The 24,080-nt window shown below is 46.5% G+C and overlaps 1 long non-coding RNA gene across 1 annotated transcript in view; it reads right to left on the reverse strand.

The window, feature by feature from the left end:
* Positions 1-19,844, reverse strand: part of LOC141074877 (uncharacterized) — a 43,012-nt gene extending 23,168 nt beyond the window's left edge. The window contains exon 1 of the long non-coding RNA XR_012227236.1: positions 19,656-19,844. This is a non-coding gene — a long non-coding RNA (uncharacterized lncRNA). The remainder of the gene's footprint in view (positions 1-19,655) is intronic.
* Between the last annotated feature and the right edge of the window lie 4,236 nt (positions 19,845-24,080).

The following is a 24,080-nucleotide window of genomic DNA, read 5'->3' on the forward strand; positions in this document are numbered from 1 at the left end:
ACAATCCAAAAGTGTCCAGTGTCCACAAGTGTCTGCAGAAATTCAAAATCTCCCTTATCCTCTCGTCACTTTTGTCACAGCTGTGCCATCGAGCCTGTGACATAGCGCTCAGATATCAGTGGGCCTCACACAATCCAAAAGTGTCCAGTGTCCACAAGTGTCTGCAGAAATTCAAAATCTCCCTTATCCTCTCATCACTTTTGTCACAGCTGTGCCATCGAGCCTGTCACATAGCGCTTAGATATTCATTGGGCCTCACACAATCCAAAAGTGTCCAGTGTCCACAAGTGTCTGCTGAAATTCAAAATCTCCCTTATCCTCTAGTCACTTTTGTCACAGCTGTGCCATCGAGCCTGTCACATAGCACTCAGATATTCATTGGGCCTCACACAATCCAAAAGTGTCCAGTGTCCACAAGTGACTGATGAAATTCAAAATCTCCCTTATCCTCTAGTCACTTTTGTCACAGCTGTGCCATCGAGCCTGTGACATAGCGCTCAGATATCAGTGGGCCTCACACAATCCAAAAGTGTCCAGTGTCCACAAGTGTCTGCAGAAATTCAAAATCTCCCTTATCCTCTCGTCACTTTTGTCACAGCTGTGCCATCGAGCCTGTGACATAGCGCTCAGATATCAGTGGGCCTCACACAATCCAAAAGTGTCCAGTGTCCACAAGTGTCTGCAGAAATTCAAAATCTCCCTTATCCTCTTGTCACTTTTGTTACAGCTGTGCAATCGAGCCTGTCACATAGCGCTCAGATATTCATTGGGCCTCACACAATCCAAAAGTGTCCAGTGTCCACAAGTGTCTGCTGAAATTCAAAATCTCACTTATCCTCTAGTCACTTTGGTCACAGCTGTGCCATCGAGCCTGTCACATAGCGCTCAGATATTCATTGGGCCTCACACAATCCAAAAGTGTCCAGTGTCCACAAGTGTCTGCTGAAATTCAAAATCTCACTTATCCTCTAGTCACTTTGGTCACAGCTGTGCCATCGAGCCTGTCACATAGCGCTCAGATATTCATTGGGCCTCACACAATCCAAAAGTGTCCAGTGTCCACAAGTGTCTGCTGAAATTCAAAATCTCCCTTATCCTCTAGTCACTTTTGTCACAGCTGTGCCATCGAGCCTGTGACATAGCGCTCAGATATCAGTGGGCCTCACACAATCCAAAAGTGTCCAGTGTCCACAAGTGTCTGCAGAAATTCAAAATCTCCCTTATCCTCTCATCACTTTTGTCACAGCTGTGCCATCGAGCCTGTCACAAAGCGCTCAGATATTCATTGGGCCTCACACAATCCAAAAGTGTCCAGTGTCCACAAGTGTCTGCTGAAATTCAAAATCTCACTTATCCTCAAGTCACTTTTGTCACAGCTGTGCCATTGAGCCTGTGACATAGCGCTCAGATATCAGTGGGCCTCACACAATCCAAAAGTGTCCAGTGTCCACAAGTGTCTGCAGAAATTCAAAATCTCCCTTATCCTCTCGTCACTTTTGTCACAGCTGTGCCATCGAGCCTGTCACATAGCGCTCAGATATTCATTGGGCCTCACACAATACAAAAGTGTCCAGTGTACACAAGTGTCTGCAGAAATTCAAAATCTCCCTTATCCTCTAGTCACTTTGGTCACAGCTGTGCCATCGAGCCTGTGACAGAGCGCTCAGATATTCAGTGGGCCTCACACAATCCAAAAGTGTCCAGTGTCCACAAGTGTGTGCAGAAATTCAAAATCTCCCTTATCCTCTAGTCACTTTGGTCACAGCTGTGCCATCGAGTCTGTGACAGAGCGCTCAGATATTCAGTGGGCCTCACACAATCCAAAAGTGTCCAGTGTCCACAAGTGTCTGCAGAAATTCAAAATCTCCCCTATCCTATAGACACCTTGTACCTTGTTTTACATTACTATATAGTTTGTTGGATTTTGTCTACATTTCTACCAAAAATGAGGAAGGCTGGTGGAAGAGGCCGTGGAATTGGGCGGGGGTTGGCAGCTGGTAATGATGGTGTTGGTGGTGGATCTGATGGTAGTGGCAAGAGCAAAATAGGACCGAATGCAGGAGGTGTTGAGCCTGCGTCATCGTCTGGCTACATAAGGCCTCGAACGCTTAGTTTTCTAGGAGTTGGCAAACCGCTTTTAAAGCCAGAGCATCAGGAAAAAGTTTTGTCTTACATTGCTGACTCAGCCTCCAGCTCTATCGCCTCCTCTTCTTCAGTTGTAAAAAGTAAAAGCACTGAGTCGTCATTGGAGGCTCATGTTCATGAACCTCACCTTTCCTTGTGTCCTTCACCCCAACCAAGATTGAAGGATGACGCAGGCCATACTACTGATTACTCCATGGAGCTGTTTTCACATACCATGCCTGGATTATCAAGTGAAATGGTGAATCACCCAGGCCAAGATGAATCTGAGATGGAGTGCACTGATGCACAGCCGCTGATGGATGATTCTGCTGGTACATTCACTCAGAGCACTACATTGTCCTCGCAGTGTACAGAGCCAGATTCTGACCCTGATGAGACTCAGGTGCCCCTTCCCGCACACTATACCACCATACAGGGTGACACTGAGGAATGTGCACATGACATAGAAGAGGAGGTGATGGATGACCCAGTTGTTGACCCAGATTGGCATCCATTGGGGGAAGAGGGTGCTGCTTCCAATAGCTCAGATGAGGAGCATCCACAGCAGACATCGACATCGCAACAGCTGTTATCTGGCAGGCCCGGAGCACTCCAAAGACAGGTTCCAAACATCAAAAGAGTTGCTGGACAGCTTGTCCAGAGGGTCAAAAGATCACAGTGTGCTAGGCCGCAAAATGTATGCCAAAGTAGGAAGAGTGCAGTGTGGCACTTTTTGGAACAAAATCCTCATGATCAGGCCAAGGTTATCTGTAAGAAGTGCGCAAAGACCTTTAGCCGAGGGAAAAATCTGAAAAATTTGAATACGAGTTGCATGCTTAGACATTTAACCAGCATGCACTTGCAAGCGTGGACACAACACCAAACCTCAAGTGCCACATGTGCAACTGATCACAACGAAGGTAGTCAGCAACGTTACATTGTTTCCCCCACTGTAAGCCCACCGGTTAGCACAGCAGCAAATGTTGAGGTGTCGTTGCAAGGCCACAGCAGTCAGGGAATCCCACTGTTATATCAATGAAAGACTGATTCTAGGCCATCAGAAAGAACACCAACTCCATCACCATCATCAACCCTCTCTCAGTCCGCCCTGTCCACCGCTACTTCCACCATATGCAGCTCTCAAGTCCAGCTCACCCTCCCAGACACTATGAGTAGGTCAAGAAAGTACTCAGTCTCTCATCCGCGTACACTGGGTTTGAACGCCCACATTGCCAAACTAATCTCGTTTGAGATGATGCCCTTTCGGTTGGTGGAAAGCGCAGCTTTCCGCGAACTCATGGCCTATGCAGTACCACGCTATGACCTACCCAGTCGCCACTTCTTCTCTCGCAAAGCCATCCCAGCCCTCCACCATCATGTGAAAGACCGCATTGTCCATGCACTCAAGCAGTCAGTGAGCGGAAAGGTGCACCTCACAACTGATGCATGGTCCAGTCGGCATGGCCAGGGCCGTTACGTGTCCATCACTGCGCACTGGGTTAATGTGGTGGATGCAGGGTCCACAGGGGACAGCGGTGGTGGGACAGTGCTGCCTAGCCCACGGTATAGGAAACAGTTGGCTGTAGGCGTTCGACCCTCCTCCTCCTCCTCCTCCTCCAGAAGCGAAAGCTCGTCCACAGAGCGCAGTCGTACGAGCACTCCATCTGCAGCTGCCACTGTTGCACACGAGCTGTCCCCCTATCGAGCAGCTAGTGGAAAGCGTCAGCAGGCAGTGTTGCAGATGATGTGTTTGGGCGACAGACACACCGCCGAGGTGCTGGCCGAGTACTTTCAGCGACAAACTGAGTCATGGCTGGGCAGTGTACATCTTGAGGCAGGCAAGGTAGTTAGTGATAACGGGCGTAATTTTGTGGCAGCCATAGCACTTTCAAAACTCAGCCACATACCTTGCTTGGCTCACACCTTGAACCTGGTGGTGCAGTGCTTCCTCAAAAATGATCCGGAGTTAACAGCCCTGCTCCAGAAGGTGCGAAGACTGTGCGCGCACATCCGCCGGTCGCCTGTACACTCCGTTCGTATGCAGAAGCTGCAGCGATTGCTCCACTTCCCAACCACCGCCTCATTATCGACATTGCAACAAGGTGGAACTCCACCCTGCACATGGTGGAGCGGCTGTGCGAGCAGAGGCAGGCCATAATGCATTTGTGGGAGGATACACGGCCAGGCACTTTGAGAGCAGACATGGAGTTGACCGGTGTGCAGTGGTCGAAGCTGAAAGACCTCTGTAAAGTCCTTCAGTGTTTTGAGGAATGCACACGGCTGGTAAGTGCAGACGACGCCATCCTAAGCATGAGCATCCCACTTATGCGTCTGCTCATGCAAACTTTGACGCACCTTAAGGAGCAGGCTTCTGCAGCCAATGTTGATGAGGAGCAAGAGGAGGAGGGAATCCTTGATGACATTCAGCCATTGTCTGCTCAGGGACCTCTCCTGGACGAGGTGGAGGAAGAAGAGGAGGAGGAGGAGGATGATGGGGATGATTACTTAGGGGAGGAGGATGCATCTCGTGGGGCAAGTGAAAATGTTGGCGTGGCAAGGTCTGGTACAGGGTTTGTGCGTGACTGGAGGGATGTGGATTTGCCAGAAAGTGCTCCTCCAACCAGCACTCGCAGTGCATCATTGACACCGGGAACATTGGCCCACATGTCAGATTATGCCTTGCGGATCCTAAAAAGGGACCCCCGCATTGCCAAAATGATGAACGATGACGACTACTGGTTGGCCAGCATCCTGGATCCACGCTATAAAGGCAAATTACAAAACATCATGCCACAGGAGAACCTTGACCTAATATTGGCTAATAAACAAGCAACTCTGGTAAATCGGTTGCTTGAGGCATTCCCAGCACACAGCAGCGGTGATGGTTCTCACACGAGCCGTACGGGCCGGGGGCAGCTTGGCAGAGGTGTTCTTGGTGCACACAGCAGAAGTGGCGTTGGAGACAGGGGTTTCATGACAATGTTGTGGACTCTTTTTTCAAGTACCACTCACACAACTGGTAATATTGCATCGATGGAAAGTGACAGGAGACAGCAGTTGTCAACTATGGTTACAAACTACTTTTCCTCCCATATCGATGTTCTCCCACACAGGTCATTCCCCTTTGACTATTGGGCCGCTAAACTGGACACCTGGCCTGAATTGGCACAATATGCCTTACAGGAGCTCGCTTGCCCAGCTGCAAGTGTGCTATCGGAAAGAGTCTTCAGTGCAGCTGGATCAATCCTGACAGAAAAAAGGACCCGTCTGTCAACCCAAAATGTGGATGATCTAACCTTCATTAAAATGAACCATGCATGGGTTTCCAAGGATTTTGTCCCACCTTCCCCTGATGACACATAGGGTGACAGAAAAATGGCTTGCTTTGGTCCACCTCTTCCTGGGACTTGACCTATTTCACCTTTTGCATCAGCTGAATGTCCAACATCAACATATGCCACTTTCTAAAACTCCCTAACTGTGCTGCCTCCCCCCCCCATGGCCGGGGTCACCACCTAGCGCACGACACCGTGCGAGTGCCGTTGCCCTGGACAGGTGGGTAGGCCGACTCTTGGGCTCGGGCACTGGCACAGGGTCCTTCATAGTGCAATCAAGTGTCTCTGACGGTGGTGGTGCACACCCGCCGTCAGACACACCGCCGTACTATGAGGGGCCCAGTGCCAGTACCGACGCCCACGAGTGGGCCCCCCTTGCTTGGGCAGGGCCCCAGCATTTGCAATCTTTACCTCTCCCTGCTCCTCTGCTGTGTAGTCTGGGCCGTCAAATCCATACTGTGCCTGACACCGTCTGAGCCTGCCTCCTGATGTATAGACATATATTTTGAATGTGTACGCTATCCAATCATGTTATCCGGTGCAAAGGTACCCTTTCTAACCATTGTGCAATCACGTGCAATCCATACTGGGCCTAACACCGTCTGAGCCTGCCTCCTGATGTATAGACATATATTTTGAATGTGTACGCTATCCATACATGTTATCCGGGGATACGGTACCCTTTCTAACCTTTGTGCAATCACGTGCAATCCATACTGGGCCTAACACCGTCTGAGCCTGCCTCCTGATGTATAGACATATATTTTGAATGTGTACGCTATCCATACATGTTATCTGGGGATACGGTACCCTTTCTAACCTTTGTGCAATCACGTGCAATCCATACTGGGCCTAACACCGTCTGAGCCTGCCTCCTGATGTATAGACATATATTTTGAATGTGTACGCTATCCATACATGTTATCTGGGGATACGGTACCCTTTCTAACCTTTGTGCAATCACGTGCAATCCATACTGGGCCTAACACCGTCTGAGCCTGCCTCCTGATGTATAGACATATATTTTGAATGTGTACGCTATCCATACATGTTATCCGGGGATACGGTACCCTTTCTAACCTTTGTGCAATCACGTGCAATCCATACTGGGCCTAACACCGTCTGAGACTGCCTCCTGATGTATAGACATATATTTTGAATGTGTACGCTATCCATACATGTTATCTGGGGATACGGTACCCTTTCTAACCTTTGTGCAATCACGTGCAATCCATACTGGGCCTAACACCGTCTGAGCCTGCCTCCTGATGTATAGACATATATTTTGAATGTGTACGCTATCCATACATGTTATCCGGGGATACGGTACCCTTTCTAACCTTTGTGCAATCACGTGCAATCCATACTGGGCCTAACACCGTCTGAGCCTGCCTCCTGATGTATAGACATATATTTTGAATGTGTACGCTATCCATACATGTTATCCGGGGATACGGTACCCTTTCTAACCTTTGTGCAATCACGTGCAATCCATACTGGGCCTAACACCGTCTGAGCCTGCCTCCTGATGTATAGACATATATTTTGAATGTGTACGCTATCCATACATGTTATCCGGGGATACGGTACCCTTTCTAACCTTTGTGCAATCACGTGCAATCCATACTGGGCCTAACACCGTCTGAGCCTGCCTCCTGATGTATAGACATATATTTTGAATGTGTACGCTATCCATACATGTTATCTGGGGATACGTTACCCTTTCTCCCCTTTGTGCAATCACGTGTAATCCATACTGGGCGTGAGAACGGCTGGCGAGCTGTTAAGCAAGCTACAGCACCTGTGGTTTGCACACGTAAGTTTTTCATTTTTTCAGGAATGACGGTTAGGCCTAATTCCGGAACTGCGGTTGACCTGCACTTACTGGGAAATCATTGTTCTCGGGTAATAATTGTAATCAGTGATCCCCATCACTAACGTTGTTTAGCGGGTTATCTGCACCTGTAAGCGACAAACGCTGGCCTTTTCAATGTAGCGCACATGCAGCCACGGACATGTAAGGGCATGACACACCAGTTATTGGCCAATCTCATGTGCCAGAGCCTCACGTGTCCCTCTAGTAAGCCGGACTCGGACCGCGGGGCATGACGGAGTCTCGTTCGTTAACGGAATTAAGCTTGCAATGTGTGCATCTGTTCTGTAGCTGGCATGGTTGAGGTTTCCCAGGTGGAGTCGAATTTAACCGTAGGCTCCACTCCTGGTGGTGCCCTTCTGGACATTCCTTTAAGGTTCAGCTTTGCAACCATACTGCCCACGTAAAACAAACACTTTGCCTTCATGAACGCTGTTTGGAGGGTCATGACTCGTGGGAATAACGCCGCCCAATCAGTTAACCTGCTAGAAAGATCGTTCGCTGCTCCCAAGCATTACATCACACTCCCTAGGAAGAAGGTAATGCCACTGTGGCGACCGTACTCCTGGGGGCGACACAAGTGCACTGATGCCCAGCCACTGCTCGATGAATCTGCTGGTACATTGACCCAGACCACTACATTCCCCTCGCACGCTACACGACCTGAATCTGACCCTGATGCAACTCAGGTTACCCTTCCCATATACAGTTCCATCTTACACGGTGACAAAGAGGAAGCTGCAGATGAAAGTGCAGGTTCGGCCCACCCGCCATCAGACACACCACCGTACTATCAGGGGCCCTGTGCCAGTGCCGTCGCCAACGAGTGGGCCCCCCCTGCTTGCTCAGGATCACAGCACTTGCAAAGTTGAAATACTGTGCAGTGAGATGGAAGATGGGGACGACGAGGAATCCAGACAAGTACAGGGATTCCCTAGCGAGGAGACTTATTTGATTGTTTTCAATGTTGGGACAGCAATTTTTGGGGAGCACTATACTCTGGAGAATGATAGATGGGGCCCACCATACACTGGAACATTCCAAAGGTGGACATCAGACACTGGAGCAGCATTTACAGGGCCCATTATACACTAGAGCATTAGAAATGGGGCCCATTATGTTTGGAGCATTATTTGGGCCCATAAGACAGTGGAGCTTCATCCATGGGGACCAACATATACTGTAGCATTATGTGGAGCTCATCATATACTGTTTCAAACATTATATGGGACCAATGATTCTGTATGGAGAAATAGATGGGCCTCGTCATGAGATGTAAAAAGTGAAGTATTTTACATTATCGGAGCATGATGAGTTGTGGTATGTGTTAAAGGGGTGCTCTTTCGCCCAGGGCACATGAAAACCTGCAGCCAGCCCTCCCCCCCACAACTTTAGCCAAATAACCCCCATTTTTCAGTGCGTAACTTGTATTATGAAGTTAATTAAGGTTGACAAGCTTAAGAAAGAAGAATTGATGCTTTTGGCATTCAAATGGGCACTGTAGGTGTGTTTCCTGTCCTCCTCTCACTGCCGACTTTTATTCCCCATTGACTTACATTGGGTTTCGTGTTTCGGGACGACCCCGACTTTTCCCTATAATCGGATGATCTTGCTCGACCCGACTTTTGGAAAAGTCGGGTTTCACGAAACGAAACTCGACCCTAAAAAAACAAAAGTCGCTCAACTCTAGTACCTAGTTAAATGGTAATGTCTTTTAAAGGTGCCTGATCACCATCAATAGCTGGTGGGGCTCTGTGAATTGAAAGTATGTGTACTTAATTAAAATTAGCCTGAGCGTCCAGGGGTCATGTCACTAGCTGTGGCAGAAGAGAGTATTACCTGGAGGGGTGGATGTGTACAGCGGCGCTCCCGCACCTGGCTGAGTCGGTGTGTGCCTGCATCGCTCTTAGTGAGCGTTTCAATGTCCCCTGAATGATGCTGGACTGGAAGTGAGCGGCCCGGATCGGAAGTGACGTTGCTCAGCTGTATATGCAAGTGCGGCCATCGTTAGGGAAGCTAAAGGCTTAGTAACCTGTGCCTGCCAGGTGATGGCAGCTGTGTGAGCGTTCACATAATATAAACATGATGATGGCGTCCTAAATAAAGTTAATGGTATGATATGGGCATGATAAGTAAATAGAATATAGATCACTAGGTAATAATATAAGGGGCCGCAGTGTATGAGACTACTGATAAGGATATAGGGGAACGTATTGCAAAATGGCACCAGGATAAGGTATAGTAGTTGTTAGTGAATAGCCTATAGTGAAAACATTTTTTTATATGAAAGGGGTAAAAAATGAGAAATGAAATAAAAATATGAATGGACAATAACGCAGAATAAGGGCCAAGGAATGGGGCAAACTCACCTATGGTTATGGTAAATTAGCGAGGCTGCAAAATAACAGAAAAAGGTTAGTAAATATTCAGATAAGCCAATCTCTCTATTGAGGCCCTTGGGGGCCAAAGTGTCTAATTTATGAATCCAATAGGTCTCACAAGCTTTGAGCAGTTTAATATGGTCCCCACCTCTTGTGGGCCGGGGGACATGCTCAATGACCTGAAACTTCAGTTGGGCTACTGAGTGTCTAAACCTTGAAAAATGGTCGGGTAATGGCAGCCAGGTTTTGCCACATCTAATGGTGGACTTATGGCTGGCTATTCGGTCCCTAATATGCTGTGTGGTTTCGCCCACATAAAGGAGTCCACAGGGGCATTTTACCAAATATATTAAAAAATTTGAATCACATGTATAAAAACCATGTATTGGATATGATTTTCCCGTCCTAGGGTGGGTTATGTTGTCCGATTTAATTATATTGGAACAGGCGGCACAGTATAGACACAGAAAAGTATCCTTTCTTTGAGTTGCTAACAATGTCTGTGTGGTAGTGGGCCGTGCGCTGCCTATGTCCGCTCTCACAAGCTTGTCCCTAATGTTAGGTGGTCTTTCCTGCAAATCAATGTAGGTACATTAAACGAATCAATCTCCGGGTAGGCTTTGGCCAAGAGAGGCCAATGTTTCCTAATGATGGAATAAACCTTGGGCATCAGCGGATGGAATGTATGTACAAATGGGATTCTCTCTCTAGGCCACATACGAGGTGGGGGAGATGGGGGTGTTAAGGCACGTGCCTTTTCATCATTAAGAATTCTTAGTGGATAACATCTTTCTTGAAATTTTGAGTTATGGAGTCCAATTTTTTACTAAAGGGGGTTTTACACATAGCGATATTGCTAGCAATATCGCCATAACATCACCGATTTTGTGACGTTATAACGATATCGTTAGCGATATCGCTATGTGTGATACTTACCTCCGACCGGCTCCCCCGCTGTCCATCGCTGATCGCGCGAGAATGACCGGCTCCATTTCTCGTCATCAGCTTCCTGCTGGGGCTTCCTGCTGTGACGATGAGCAACGCATGGACGCTGGCAGGAGGACGTCAGGATCGCTGTGTGTGAAAGGTGAGTATCGTGCGCTGCGTCGCTGCTGCATCGCTGTGAGGTCTGCCTGTGTGACAGCTCACTAGCGATCATTTAGCGATGCATCAGCGATCCTGACCGGGTCAGATCGCTGGTGCATCGCTAAATGTAAAGGGGCCTTAAGAGTTCTGGAATCAGAAGCAATACATGTAATTCTATTGAACTGGGAACGCGGTAAACTGTTTTTTATGGCTTTAGGATGGCAACTTGTATAATGCAAAAGACTATTGCAGTCTGTAGGTTTTGAATATAAATCTGTTGAAAGGCAACTGTGGGTGTCCTTAAGAACTCTTATGTCCAGGAAAAGAACAGATTCAGTACTGAAATGCATGGTGAAACAAAGTTCAGGAAGGATGAAGTTGAGGTAAGAGTGAAAGGTTTGTAAGGAATCAGACGTGCCCGTCCAGATGAAAAAGATATCATCTATGTAGCGGTGGTATCCTAGGACATATTAAACCAAAGGAAAAAACAATGTGTGTATATACCCTAATGAAAATAAGTAAAAAAGCAAGTGCATTAAATAACATAGGGTATTTGTATTCAGTACAAATGGGGTGTGGCCTCCTTTCTACTGAGCTGTGTAGTTCACTTAGTCCCTCTGAAGTTGGGTGTCCGCTTGGGCCCAGAGACTCTGCCACTATTCACACTAGGTAGGTTTTATCCGTTAGTGTAGTTACAGTCTCAAATGGGTACTCCTTGCCGTGGTGGGACAGCTTTATACTTTTTTGATCAAAATAGTGTTTACCAAATACCCTATGTTATTTAATGCACTTTCTTTTTTACTTATTTTCATTAGGGTATATACACACATTGTTTTTTCCTTTGGTTTTGCTTGCTTTTATGGCCAGAGTGAACATGCTTTTACATCATGCATGTCATTCAAGTCTACTCCAGTTCAGTTTTTTTGGTTTTTCTTCAGCATTTTTGTATTCAGTACAAATAGGGTGTGGCCTCCTTTCTACTGAGCTGTGTAGTTCATTTAGTCCCTCTGAAGCTGGTTGTCCTTTTGGGACCCAGAGACTCTGTCACTATTCACACTAGGTAGGTTTTAACCGTTAGTGTAGTTACTGTCTCAAATTGGTACACCTTGCCGTGGTGGGACAGCTTTATACTTTTTTGATCAAAATAGTGTTTACCAAGTACCCTATGTTATTTAATGCACTTGCTTTTTTACTTATTTTCATTAGGGTATATACACACATTGTTTTTTCCTTTGGTTTTGCTTGCTTTTATGGCCAGTGTGAACATGCTTTTACATCATGCATGTCATTCAAGTCTACTCCAGTTCAGTTTTTTTGGTTTATCCTAGGACATGTTGTAGGAACAAATCATTGCAAACTACATAGGTGACTTCAAAAAAATTCATAAAAGCATTCGCATAAGCAGGCGCTACATTTGAGCCCATTGCTGTGCCACACTTCTGGATATAGAAGGTATCCTCATATAAGAAGTAATTTTCATAGAGTACCAGGTTAAGAAGATCAAGACAGAACTGGATGGAGTCATTGGACATGTCTGATGAATTAAGCAGATGACTTGTGGCCTCAATACCTTTGTCATGTTTAGAGTTGAGCGATACCGTCCGATACTTCAAAGTATCGTATCGGATGGTATCGGCCGATCTTTAAAAAAAGTATCGGTATCGCCGATTCCGATACCGGAAGTCCCATTCAAGTCTATGGGACTTCCGGTATCGGAATAAGAAAAACCCTTTCCTGCCCTTGTACAGCCTCTCTGGGGTCTGTACGGGCCTTTCGGGGGGCTGTGCCGGCCTGCCAGGGGGTCTGTGCAGGCTCCGGTGGTCTGTGCCGGCCTGCCGGGGGGCTGTGCCGGCCTGCCGGTGGTCTGTGCAGGCTCCGGTGGGCTGTGCCGGCCTGCCGGGGGGCTGTGCCGGCCTGCCGGGGGGCTGTGCAGGCTCCGGGGGGCTGTGCCGGCCTGCCGGGGGGCTGTGCCGGCCTGCCGGTGGTCTGTGCAGGCTCCGGGGGTCTGTGCAGGCATCGTCCGATGGGACTACAAGTCCCATCGGGCGATGCCTGCTACCATGACAGTGATTGACACATTAGCCAATGATGGGACAGTAGTAGTCCCATCATCCGGCTAATGTGTTAAATGTTAAAAAAAAAAAAAAAAATTACATGCTACATACATGCTACATTCATACAACATGCATACTACATACATGCTACATTCATACTACATACTACATACATGCTACATTCATACTACATAAATACTACATGCAACATACATACTACATATATACTACATACATACTACATATATACTACATGCATGCTACATACATACTGCATGCTACATACATACCACATACATACTACATACATACTACATACATACTACATGCATGCTACATGCATGCTACATGCTACATACATAACACATATATACTACATGCATGCTACATACATACTACATGCTACATACATACCACATACATACTACATGCATGCTACATACATACTACATGCATGCTACATACATACTATATGCTACATACTACATATATACTACATGCATGCTACATACATACTACATGCTACATACATACTACATATATACTACATGCATGCTACATACATACTACATACATACTACATATATACTACATATATACTACATACATACTACATGCTACATACATACTACATATATACTACATGCATGCTACATACATACTGCATGCTACATACATACTACATGCTACATACATACTACATATATACTACATGCATGCTACATACATACTGCATGCTACATACATACTACATACATACTACATGCATGCTACATACATACTACATGCTACATACTACATATATACTACATGCATGCTACATACATACTACATGCTACATACATACTACATATATACTACATGCATGCTACATACATACTACATACATACTACATATATACTACATGCATACTACATACATACTACATGCTACATACTACATATATACTACATGCATGCTACATACATACTGCATGCTACATACATACTACATACATACTACATGCATGCTACATACATACTACATGCATGCTACATACATACTACATGCTACATACTACATATATACTACATGCATGCTACATACATACTGCATGCTACATACATACTACATATATACTACATGCATGCTACATACATACTGCATGCTACATACATACTACATACATACTACATGCTACATACATACCACATATATACTACATACATACTACATACAATACATTCATACAATACATACATAGACATACAGTACATATAACATAGAGTAACATACTTACCAATACTTGTCACATTGTTCCCCGAAGCCATTGTCTTTTCCGGAATAAATATTAACATAACAAACCACAAAAATACTCACCCACGATCCGAAGCAGTCCACGAGTGTGTCCCACGACGATCTTGGGTAGAGAACGGCAGCATCAGCTGATGCTGCCGTTCTCTACGGGCTGCAGGAATCCAATGACGGAAGGTAGGTATCCTTCCGCACTGTATTCCTCCGCCACTTAAAAAAAAAAAGTCCCTAGTCTCACTTTATGCCATTGCTGTGTGGGAATTTCCCACGCAGCAATGGCATAAAGTGAGACTAGGGACTTTTTTTTTTTTAAGTGGCGGAGGAATACAGTGCGGAAGGATACCTACCTTCCGTCATTGGATTCCTGCAGCCCGTAGAGAACGGCAGCATCATCTGATGCTGCAGTTCTCTACCCAAGATCGTCGTGGGACACACTCGTGGACTGCTTCGGATCGTGGGTGAGTATTTTTGTGGTTTGTTATGTTAATATTTATTCCGGAAAAGACAATGGCTTTGGGGAACAATGTGACAAGTATTGGTAAGTATGTTACTCTATGTTATATGTACTGTATGTCTATGTATGTATTGTATGAATGTATTGTATGTATGTAGTATATATGTGGTATGTATGTAGCATGTAGTATGTATGTAGTATGTATGTAGCATGCATGTAGCATGTAGTATGTATGTAGCATGCATGTAGTATATATGTAGTATGTATGTAGCATGCATGTAGTATATATGTAGTATGTATGTAGCATGTATGTAGTATGTATGTGGTATGTATGTAGCATGTAGTATGTATGTAGCATGCATGTAGTATATATGTAGTATGTATGTAGCATGTAGTATGTATGTAGTATGTATGTGGTATGTATGTGGCATGTAGTATGTATGTAGCATGCATGTAGTATGTATGTAGCATGCATGTAGTATGTATGTAGTATGTAGCATGTATGTAGTATGTATGTGGTATGTATGTGGTATGTATGTAGTATGCATGTAGTATATATGTAGTATGTAGCATGCATGTAGCATGCATGTAGTATGTATGTAGCATGCATGTAGTATGTATGTAGCATGCATGTAGTATGTATGTAGTATGTATGTAGTATGTATGTAGCATGCAGTATGTATGTAGCATGTATGTAGTATATATGTAGTATGTATGTAGCATGTAGTATGTATGTAGCATGCATGTAGTATGTATGTAGTATGTATGTATTATGTATGTAGCATGCAGTATGTATGTAGCATGGATGTAGTATGTATGTAGTATATATGTAGTATGTATGTAGCATGTAGTATGTATGTAGCATGCATGTAGTATGTATGTAGTATTTTTTTTTTTTTTTTTTTTTTTTTTAACATTTAACACATTAGCCGGATGATGGGACTACTACTGTCCCATCATTGGCTAATGTGTCAATCACTGTCATGGTAGCAGGCATCGCCCGATGGGACTTGTAGTCCCATCGGACGATGCTTGCACAGACCCCCGGACATCAGCACAGCCCCCCGGCAGGCCGGCACAGCCCCCCGGCAGGCCGGTACAGACCCCCACAGGGTGCACAGACCACCGGCAGGCCGGCACAGCCCCCCGGCAGGCCGGCACAGCCCCCCACAGGGTGCACAGACCACCGGCAGGCCGGCACAGCCCCCCGGCAGGCCGGTACAGACCCCCACAGGGTGCACAGACCACCGGCAGGCCGGCACAGCCCCCCGGCAGGCCGGTACAGACCCCGGGCAGTCCACACAGCCCCCCGGCAGGCCGGCACAGCCCCCCGGCAGGCCGGCAGAGACCCCCGGAAGGCCCGAAATGACGGCGCATCATGATGCGCACACACCGCGCATCATGATGACGTCAGTCTGTCAATCAACTTGGAACTTCCGATTCCGAATTCTGATATTGAAAAAATATCGGAAGTCGGTATCGGAATTCCGATACAGCAAGTATCGGCCGATACCCGATACTTGCGGTATCGGAATGCTAAACACTAGTCATGTTTGATCAAAGTGTAGAGGCAATTTATGTCCAAAGTGACCAGAGTACTGTCTGGAGGTACCGTGCCGAGTTGTTTACTAATTTCCAAAAAGTGTCCCGTATCAAGGAGAAAGGACCTAGTAGATTTAACCAATGGGGTTAAGATTTTTTCTAAAAAAAATCGAGAGAGGGGACAAAACAGAATCAGTCGAGGCCACAATTGTCTGCCAGGGGGAATGTGGAGTGATTTGTGGATTTTGGGTAAAACGTAAAAAACTGGTGTGATAGGATGGGGATTAACAAGAAAAGTTGCCGATTTTTGGTCAATGACATGACGAATGAGATATGTATCTACAACATTATGGATCTTGTTGCTAATGGTGGCAATAGGGTCCCTAGGTATGATGTCATAAGTGTCAGAATCTGACAACTGGCGGGTTATCTCGTTCATGTATTGTTTGCGGTTCATCACTACAATTGCTCCCCCTTTGTCCGCAGGTTTTATGATAATGTTTTTATTATGATGGAGGGATGAGAGGGCCTGTTTTTCAATGGGTGAAAGATTGGAATGTGACGGAAAAAGCCTAATTGTTGCTGATGCGAGAGAGTGTTGACCTCACAGTCTACCAAAGAAATGAAGGTCTCAGTGGCATGTTGGGTACGTGGAAGACAAAAATTGCTCCGATTATAGAGGCCAAACACTGAAATGGATAGTTCAGGTACTAACTCAGTACCTGAGGATGGTACCGAATCCCTTGTGGGGTTTGAGGCCAAGCCAAAATGGGTTTTTAACCTGATAGTCCTGTAGAAACGTTCAAGGTCCTTTTTTAACTGGAACGAGTCCCAAGATGGGGTAGGACAGAAGGAGAGCCCTTTATGTAAAACTGAAAGTTCCGCAGGGGAGAGGAGATGATCTAATATATTGATTACCAGGTTGGATGTCTCACTTGTGACCGTGTGGTCATTCGTACTCCTTGATCACCTTGTGGGTCTGTACTTTGGTGTCCTCCCCTGTGGCCCTTTGGTAAAAAATGGTGACAGCCAGAAGTTGTTGAGGAGTCGCTCTCTGAACTGAAGGACCCATATCTGCGCGAGTTTCGAGGCCGGCACCAAGAGTTTGAAGGGGCGGAGGAGTCGGTCCATTTGTATACTCGATTATTCGAGTAATCCTCGGAGTCTCGTTGGAATTTTTGCCTCTTGCGTTCCTGTAGTATTTTCTGATGGTTCGCCAAGGCTTTATCCGTCTTTGACTTCAAAGTGGTCCACTCAGAGGAAGAGAGGGTGGTTGAGAGTTGTGTCTCAATTGCGTGGATATTCTGTTTTGTCTCAGTTATGGCTTTTTGCAAATATTCCACAGTTAGGATTATGATATCCAAAGAACATTTATTGAGGATTTTTATATATTTATCACAGTATTCCGGATCATCGGAAAAGAGGGTAGGGCAAAGATTGCTCCTAAACCCCCTGGGAATCTTACTCTGCCTGTTATATTCAGCCAATGTTGAGCAATGGAGATCGTAGGAAATTAATCTATGTTTCTGTCTGTCCGCAGTCTCAAACATCATGTCCGCTCTGAAACTCAACCTCTTCAAAACTGAACTTCTTCTGCTCCCGCCATCTACTAACCTCCCTAAATCTGACATTTCCCTCTCCGTGGGTGGCACCACAGTAACACCCCGGCAGCAGGCGTGCTGTCTGGGTGTTATGTTTGACACCAATCTCTCCTTCACATCCCATATACAATCTCTTGCCTGCTCTTGCTGCTTACACCTAAAGAACATCGCTAGAATCCGCCCTTTTCTCACCATGGAAACAAAAACCCTCTCTGTAGCATTGATCCACTCCCGCCTGGACTAATGTAACGCTCTATTAAATGGACTCCCCGTTACTCCACTATCCCCTCTCCAGTCCATACTTAATGCAGCAGCCAGGGTCATCTATCTGGCTAATCGGTACTCGGACACATCCGCTCTTCGCCAGTCCTTACATTGGCTGCCCATTCATTATAGGATCCAATTCAAAGTACTTGTTCTCACCCACAAAGCTCTCCACAGTGCAGCACCCTCCTACATTTCCTCCCTCATTTCTGTCTATCAGCCTAACCGACTGCTGCGCTCTGCAAACGACTTTTGACTAACCTCTGCACTAATCCATACCTCCCACTCCCGACTCCAAGACTTCTCCCACACTGCACCAATCCTCTGGAATGCTCTACCCCAAGAAATTAGGCCTATCCACAAATTGCATAATTTCAGGCGCTCCCTCAAAACACATTTGTTCAGAATGGCCTATCATGTTCACGAATCAAAGTCATTCACAGAGGAAGGGAATGGACCCCCTTGATGTATGCAATGATCTATATACACACATACAGTGCATGCAGGCCTTGCACTGATGTGTATAGAGCGACAAACACTACCCTGCCTACCTAACACTGGAACCTATATACTCCAGAAATAGTCCTTAGAAGGACTGTTGCTTTAGCTGGATGTGAGTAGTTTAGGATGGTAGACCCCACACTAACTAATAAATGTCCAATTCTGACCCTATATCGGCTGTTGCTCTCCCTACACTATCTAAATCCGGAGCTGAATGCGCCGAGCAGAATGGCATCTGGTCTCTTATATGCCTTATGATGCAGTGCGGCCAGCCAATCACTGCACGACCACAACAAAGATGGCTGCTGCGTTTCATGGCCTGGCAGACAATCCCTGCATTGTGATTGGGTCTCTAAAGTCTGCCAAAAATGCTGGGTGGAAACCCGAGTTCCCGCCGAGTAATCTCGGAAATGCTTGGTGCTCGCCGAGTACACCGAGTACCGTGATACTCGGGCATGCAACGAGTAGTGGCGAGCACGTTCGCTCATCACTAGTTGTGTTGCCATTTTCCAAGACCTGTAACATTTTTACTTTTAGGTCAATGGAACTGTGTGATGGCTAACTTTTTGCAGTGTGAGACAAAGTTTTTATTGATATCATTTTGTCATAGATGTGATGTTTAGTTCACTTGTTACAGCATTTTTCATAGAATTCCAGTGACCAAAAATATTTAATTTTAGCATTCTTAATTTTTTTTGCTTACAGTGCTTATTAAACGGGTTAGTTATTTTGATCATTCATTTCTAAGTGCAGAGATGCCACATGTGTGTGTGTGTTTGTGTTTTTTTATCATCCTTATTTTTAATGGGGAAAATTGCTGGTGATTTGAACTTTGGTTTCATTATTTGTTTCAGATTTTTTAACAATAAAGCAGTGGACAATTTCTGTCAAAATTGACACAAATCAAATCTCACCCCAAAAAAATATATATAAAGCAAATGGTGGAATTAAAACATAACTTTTAATATGTTGTGAGATAGCGCTGTCATTCAGTTAGGGGATCCTAGCTAGGCAGCGAACAAAACACACCCGGCACCGTGTTTTCCATACAACATAACATAGTCCATGCGGTTTTTTCAGCAGCATAAACCAATAGAAGCAACATAAAGTTCATAAACAGGCTCTTCAGCCTCAGCGTTATCTCACCCACATCAGGGTCACTCATGGTTCCTTCACCATCATGCGGCAGACGTCCATTCCCTCCAGGGAATTACCAGGCACGTGCAGCCATTAACACAGCATTCACTTGCTGTCAGAAGGCAGCCCCATCTCACTCAGACGGTTCACTTGCTGTCAGAAGGCAGCCCCATCTCAGGCGGAGCCTTCCACACTGGACCAACCAGGTCCCAGCATTCACCCCATGTGACCTACCCTGGCCACATTATATGGTCCATAGCCACGCCCACCGGGTCACCTGACTATGACCTCATCACAGGTCCTTTAACCACTCACACTCTTTACAACAGTGTTCTTTAAACACACCCCCCTAGTTGGGTTTGTAGGTGTTAGGCGTCAGGTTTCTGCGTCTGCTCTGCAGGAATCCAGAGCCTCACATTGTGTGGTCTCCTGCAGTCTTTCTACTGCAGAGGAGATTACATTGCAGCAGACCGCTCCAGAGACTAAGTCCCTCTGTGCTCCTACTGGGCATGCTCACGAGACGATCTCCCATTGGAGATCGGGAGTCATGTGTCCAGGTCCTGTTCCAGATCTCTTTGGTCCATCTCGGAGATTTGGAAGGTCCTGCATGGCTATAAAAAGTGCGCATGGCCGTTCCGCCATGCGCTAGTATAGACTATACTGCTTTGTGTGAATGGTGACAGATGTATGATTCTGGTGACTGACTTATTATGAAACCCCTTCTCTCTGATATTACGCATGTGGTTAGGGAATTAGTTCAGTAGTCTGCGCCAGTCTGTGGCAAGCCTTAGGCCACTGTGCACACCGCACCTCTGCGCTAGCGTCCGACATAGCGCCTGCTTTGTAGCTGTGTTGTCCAGCGGCAGTGTCCTGCGCAGCGCTGCAGTTGCAGCCCTTCTTGTCATTCGCAGTAGCGACGCCGCACACACGGTAGGTCTATACGGATGAAACCCTCTGTCTTAGTTCCTGCTCCTGTGACCTTTATAATAATAATAATAATAATCTTTATTTTTATATAGCGCTAACATATTCCGCAGCGCTTTACAGTTTGCACACATTTTCATCACTGTCCCCAATGGGGCTCACAATCTAAATTCCCTATCAGTATGTCTTTGGAGTGTGGGAGGAAACCGGAGTACCCGGAGGAAACCCACGCAAACACGGGGAGAACATACAAACTCCTTGCAGATGTTGTCCTTGGTGGGATTCGAACCCAGGACCCCAGCGCTGCAAGGCTGCAGCGCTAACCACTGAGCCACCGTGCTGCCCTCACCGTGTGTGCATTTACCTGAGGCCTGTGACTCTAACAGGCTCAGCCTTTTGTATGTTTTTGTTGCCGCGCCTCTGTGTGTGAACAGAGCCCGCTCTGTGCACTTCGGGTGAAGTTGAACCCGTGCACATTATATCGCCATATTGCTCGTCTGCCATTACTCAGCAGCGGTTGTAACTCCTACTGCACGGTGGACTCCGAGCGGCGAACGAACTTTATTATTATTTTTATTTATACGTTCCGCCATTCCTAACAGTAGGTAACTAGGACCTCCCAACTCCCTAGTTACCTGGAGACTTCTCCCTGACACATTGAAGCAACCCCTCAGCAGTATCACTGCTGATCACACATACCTAAGTCTCCATCTCAAGGCCACCCACCTTGAGATACATAACCGTCCTTCAGGGTTCTGCCACTCATCCTCTCTCTTGGGACATCCACACAGTGCCCCCTAGTGGACACAGTGGTCATTACACCACATACCTCCCCCTCTGTTCAAACTTATGGGGTTGAGCACACAACATTACACCAGGCTCTCGAGACCGGGCACTCATTACACCTTGCCGCACAGGTCGAGAGAACCGTCTCCATTTGTCATACAGTCTCATCTCTACTCTGGGTCTCCCCCACCCCCAGCGGTCAGAATATCGGCCCTAATCTTTAGCCCTCCAGTTACAGTCTGCCTGCGTCATCAGACACTGTCTAGTCACCATCCTCTTACAGTGCGCTTCGTCACCTGACCTTTCTCTCACTGACCGGCTCTCCCGGTTGGTGCGATCATCAGTCTTAATCGGGCCTACTGTCTGGCCTGAGTCTGACTCATTCAGGGTCTCACAGGAACAATGGTCTCTCAATGTCATCCTGCCAGTCAAACTACCACTTGCTGACATTTTTCGGCCATCTGCCCTGTCACTTCTTGGTGGAACCCTTCGGGTCCTTACATCTTAGGTTGAAGGCGACCGCCACCTGGTGTTTCGTACCTCTTTATTGATTCGCCGACGGTCCCGCCTCAACTGCTCAATTTCTTGCAGGTACTCCACTCGATACTCCACGAGCATCCGAAAGTCTCTTAGGCTTTCCATGGAGCCAACCACCATGATGGAAATCCTATCCACTTCCCTGGATACCTGGTCTTCATCATCAGGAGGGATCCTCACCCTCACCACACTGGAGATATTCACAAGGTCTTGCATTACCTTCCCGGACCGTCCAATGATTCTCCCAATCAGAGCTTTGGGTACCGGAACCACATCTTTCCTCAAACCCAACCGATCCATAGCCTCTCTTGCTATCTCTAGGCGTCGAGCAGCCTTCATATTACTCTGCCTAACCAATTGTTTGACACGTAGACACTGCAAATGCATCTCTTTCAGGACAGCTACTCGGTTTGATGTATCTTCCCTGGCTGATACTATCACCAACTGCCGAGTCTCAGGTGCCCAGTGCACCTCACACGCTTTGACCGCCTCTTTGAAAGCCTCATGTACACCTTCCTCCGCACAGGCTTCTTGCATGTCTTCGGGTACTTCGATCACAGATTTGAAGGTCATGGTCTTGCCCTCTTCCTGGACAGAAGATTCTGGCTTTACCACGGACACTTCCCTCACTACAGTTGACCCGACCGGGTGACTGTCTTCTTCGGCGCTTTGCTCCCCAACTTCAGGAGATTTTATCTCCTTGTGAGCCTTTGCCAAGATAGGTACCGGCAGTTCCGTCTTGTTATCACTCGGACCCAGCCGTTGCACATCTCCGTCCAAGCTCTTCTCCCGCAGAAGACGTTCTACTACTCCTCTGAGTTCCTCCATCTCTTCCTTAAGGCTCTTGTTCACACTTTGCCAGGTGGACAGGTGACCTCTGAGCTCCAAGACTTCTTTCTCGAGCCCCTCCACCTTGTGCTCGGCCAGTTGTCTCAAGATTCTCTCTTGTTTGACATGTTCTTCCACTGTCTCTTTTATTAGTTGTATCTCCTGATCTTGTTCTCTTTTGTCCAGCACGTGTCGCACCACTAATACTTTAATTATATCATCAAAGGGTACCACTGAGTCAGTCCTATCAGTCAAGTGAACCCCCTGGTTACCCTCTGACTGTGTTTCTATTCCCATTATCTTCTCGATCAGGTTACCACCAGTCATGTCACGAGTTTCAGTCAGCACAGCATTAGATTCTGTCCTAGTGGTGGCTACTGGCAATAACACGTCACAGTCACACCACACCGTACGGTGAACCCCCAAGACACTCTCTATCTGTGTGTCAGCTCCGCTCTTTTTGTTTACCACACCATTCTCATTCACACTGTGGTACGCTTCAGGTGACGTCAGGTCAGTAAATTCGTCTGACGCAATGCTTTCTCCGGTCGCCCTTACGTCTAGGCTGTCCACGTTAGGAGGCGTCAGCGTCTCAGTGTCTGCTAGCCCTACAGTAGAAACGTCTCTATCGTCCTGCCCCACGTCTTTAAATATGACAAAGTCCCGGCGCCTCTCAAAGGTATGCACTAAGTTTGGTGGCATACTACCACCTTGGCACTCCCCCTTTGTCATCTCAATCAGGACTCTGTCTACCTTATAATTCACAACGACCCCGTGGACGCAGCGAACTCTGACATTTTTCTCGGTCAGAGAAAAAACGAGCGGAGTTCCTGTCAGAGTCACCTGACTCCTTGAGTCCAGCCTACCAGGGACTCCTTCCCGATGCAGCATCACGGTACACACCTGCGGCCCATCGTCACTATCCGGAAAGGATATCCCACATTCTGACCAAGTCATACACACACAGGCTTCCCTGACACATTGTAACGGAACGTACTACTCAGCAGTACCTCTGCTGATCATTATGATCTTTCAGTATCCTACACCTATCAGGGTAATGGAAATGCTTATACTGCTGTCCTGGGACACCCACACAGCGCCCCCTAGTGGACACAGCGGTCACTGCACCACACTACATATATACTACATTCATACAACATACATACATACTACATATATACTACATTCATACAGCATACATACATACTACATACATACTACATATATATTACATTCATACAACATACATACATACTTTATACTGCATACATACTACATACAATACATTCATACATTCATACAATACATACATATAGACATACAGTACATATAACATAGAGTAAATACTCACCATCACTT

Source organism: Dendrobates tinctorius, unplaced genomic scaffold (assembly GCF_039654945.1).
Source record: "Dendrobates tinctorius isolate UK_male_01 unplaced genomic scaffold, ASM3965494v1 ptg000015l, whole genome shotgun sequence".
Taxonomy (NCBI): domain Eukaryota; kingdom Metazoa; phylum Chordata; class Amphibia; order Anura; family Dendrobatidae; genus Dendrobates; species Dendrobates tinctorius.